Source organism: Nicotiana tabacum, chromosome 15 (assembly GCF_000715075.1).
Source record: "Nicotiana tabacum cultivar K326 chromosome 15, ASM71507v2, whole genome shotgun sequence".
Classification (NCBI taxonomy): domain Eukaryota; kingdom Viridiplantae; phylum Streptophyta; class Magnoliopsida; order Solanales; family Solanaceae; genus Nicotiana; species Nicotiana tabacum.
Genome location: NC_134094.1, coordinates 122,639,934 through 122,643,918, shown reverse-complemented (window position 1 = coordinate 122,643,918; position 3,985 = coordinate 122,639,934).

Genomic DNA, 3,985 nt, shown 5'->3' with positions numbered 1-3,985 from the left:
GAAGAGTTTGGCTAAATTTTTAGAAGAAAAAAAAAGTGATTTTGAGTAGAAGCATAAGCAATTTTGGAAAAGCAGAAAAAAGTAATTTTTTTCTAAAAACACTTTTTTGAAAAGTACTTTTAAGAAAAATACACTTAGAAACAGTTTTTTTTAAAAACTTGGACAAACACTAATTACTGATCAGAAGTGCTTTTCAAATTAATTACCCAAACACAAACTGTTTTTCACCAAAAGTACTTTTGAGAAAAACACTTTTAAAAAATATATATTTCTCAACATAAGCTGATTTTTGCAGCTTGACCAAACATCCTATAAGTCGGGTCATGTTTGATTTAAAACGTGAATAATAAACACAAACACAAATATCAACAATTATTTCGGCGCCCAATTCCTAAAATATCAAATTTTACTACATAAGTTCTAATAGTCAAAAACTCTCAAAGCTGTCTCATGTTACATTTTCTCACCGAAGTAGAGATACTACATGATTGTAAGTTTAAAATTTAATAGATCAATACACAATGTAAAAGCTTTACACTGTCAGATTGTTTAGAATATAATTACATGCTCTCTTTATTAAGAATGAGGTGATAGGAAATATGGTACACCGTGTATTATAATCTGTTAAATTACACCAATAATATAAAAATAAATTATACTATCAAGTTATATAAGTTAAATACTTTAACTACTCTGTAACTAATTTGGTTAGTCGAGTCGTTAGCCCTCCTCTTTTGTGACAACTATTTTCATATCGACTAGGAGATATTACATACCTCAAATTATAACTTCATAGAAGACCAATTTTCCAATATTAACACATTTTGAGTCTTCAGACTACTACAAGGGCTGCCGCTAAGGTAAAATTCCGTCTTGACATGATAAATAGTGAGCGTAGTCTTCCTTACATCCTTGTGGCAATAATCATTAATCTCTCTTTCAACTTCTTAATTTCAGAAACTCCACTCCAATCTCTCCCTTTTATTATGGTGGATGGATCATGGATATTTTGAAAATTGTAGGAAACTTTACATGTCACAATTGTCACACCCCTTTTCTACCCGCAAAATAATATTATGTGAATTAAAAGGGTTTTTCAATTAAAGTGACAAAATTGAGTAGGGATTATTTTATTTACAAAGTCGCCACTAGGAATTGATTTTGTTGGTGTTCCAAGTCACCTTTTATTTGAATCCCTAGTCAAAGAAAGATTTGACTCTATTATTATTGGTTTATGAAAATAAAGTTCGGGTAAGGAATTCTGTTGACCTGGGAGAAGGTGTAAAGCATTCCCCGAGTCTCGTGGTTCTAGCACGGTCGCTTTTATTGACTAAAAATTAGCTTGAATTATTTTTGGATAAAGTGTGTATTATTTACCTTAAGTTACTATTGTCTAGTACCGCTTAATAATTAATAATTTTGGCCTAGGAGCGTGCAAGCACACAAGGTCCTTATTTGATTATATATATACTAAAACAAGGAACATTTCGGTACACATGGTTTAAATACAATTAATATTGAAGAGTCAAGGAGTGGGAATGCACACATGACTACTTTATTAAAAATAATATCGACCAAGAATCGTGAATGAACACATGGTCTATATCTCAAACGTGCCTAAAATTGCCTATCGCTTAAATTAATTAAGAGTGATTATATTATCGAATTATTTTAATTTATAGAAGGAAAACTATTTTTATTTGAAATTAATTATGTGGATAGCCATGATATAAAATTTTGGCCCATCCAATATCAATTTAAAGAATGGGCTGCCTTGTTATTATTAATAAAAATGGGCCAACTTATTGACTTGATATATTGGGCTTTGGGAAAAACTGATTCATTAGCCCAAATATTTGAAGATCCTTATGTTGAACTACTGATTAATTAAATAAAGCAAATGTTTTGAGCCTAACTTCAAACACTATTATTTAATATGAAAAAAGAAGAAGATCACATTAGTTTAACTCAAAAATACGACAAAGAAGAATATTTGAAAAAAATAAAAAAATAAAAAAAAAAGTAATCAAAAGCTAAAAAAGAAAATCAAGGGCAGTAACGTTCAAAGCATGTAATTTCAACCATTTAACCAAACCTTCTTAATTCATTCTTTCTTAACAAATTAACTCCTTTACTGCTCCAATGGTCAATAGCCTGAATTTATGGATTCACAAGGAGAAACTTATTTTTTTAACCATGATTTCAACTAAGCAAATATTTCTTAATGAGCTTTAAAATATCGTCTAATTTAAAACAACAATCAAAAATAGAATATTTGATCTCTCTTTGACGCTTACCCAGTGTGACTCAGATTCAACAGAGTAGCGAAAACTAATCAAATATTTTTACTCTATCCAGATTAAGAACAAAAGATTTATACTAGCAAACAAATTAGAGCCACTAAGAACATGTTAGACGGACTCATTTTTGTCAAACATAGTTATCAAGAATGTTACTCTAACATTCGTATTTCACTAATACATGAGTATATTTATTTAAGGAGCTTTTTATGTTGCGAGAACTCAAAACAGTCACTCCATATTAACTAAAAAAAAAGAAAGAAGAAAAAACGACATTCTGTTTACTTTAAGCTATTAGATGCCACAATGTTTTTAAGTCCTTTTACATGGCTTTCTCAACCTTTAACTAAAGATACTGACATTGAAAGAAAATAAAGAACAATAGTAGAACTTTAGCGAAGCTTTCAATATTTTTAAATAGAAATATCAGTAACTACCATAGGAGTGAAAACTTTTCAGGATTCATTCATATTAATTAAGCTCAAATTGTATGTTGAAAATAATATCTAAATACAGTGCTTTAATGTCAGCAAAGCGAGCTCGACAAATTGCAGAAATGAAGCTCAGTTATAGCCTTTAAACAACAGCAAAATTCAGAGTAGTCCCAATAATTGAACTTAAAGTTTCCGAAAAACTTAAGTGCTAAGAAACCAGAAGAAAGCCAAGAAATATTTTTGTCACTTTTCTGGAAAAAAAAAAGTTAATATTTTTTTTTGTGTGTGTAAAGATGTCCCCAGAATCTATAATAGAGTGTGTGTTCCTTTTTAGTGAGTAAGGATCTGTATTTAAAGTGTAAGAGAGTTTCCTTTACAGGAGAAAAGCAACGCTTTCAATAGGCAAATAAAGTCAGATTTTTGGACAGATTTTGGTTCACCAAAAGTCTGTCCAAAAGACTGACTTTGTGCGCTAAACACTGTTCAAAATCTGTCCAAAAGGTGAAAAGACAGCCTGAAAATCTGCTATGTCAGAAGCAAAGAGAAAAAAATATCATTTCAGCCACCCTACTAGTAAAAAGTAGGCTACTATTACCCTATTTTGTGATAAAATAACTTAAACTTTAGATTTTAACTATCAACACCAAACTACTTGCTCAACACAAATCAAACTTAAACAACTATGGACCGACAAAGCATAAACGAGACTAAAAATATAATCGAACTAAGTATTCAAACCAACTTGATTGGAATGAATTCGATTTGTACAAACTAATTACTAAACAAACAACTAAATTCACAAACTAAATGCTCAAAACAGAACGAGCATCGTTAACAATCGGACAACGACTAACAACAAAAATAATCGACTAAGTGAATAATTTAACTAATACACTAAAGATCATGTTTAAATCAATAACAATCTAACAAACAACTAAACTAAAGAGAGATAACTAATTAAATAAATCTAACTTGAAACTCTAATTAAACAAGAAACAACCAAAACAAAAAAAATTAAAAATCAAAAACTAATCTACTAAAAATAAAATCAGAAATTAATTAAAGAGATGACGATTATACCTAACGAGCGTGCTTGAAGTTGTTCGAGCCACGAGAAGACGTCGGAGATGCCAAGAAGTGACTGTCCGACCCCGAAACACAAGTTCCCTTTTAGCAAGCGCCCCAAAACAAGTAAGTTTTGGCATCATACTAGAAGGGAACATGAGTCTTTGGGTCGAGTGGGCTAAAGAA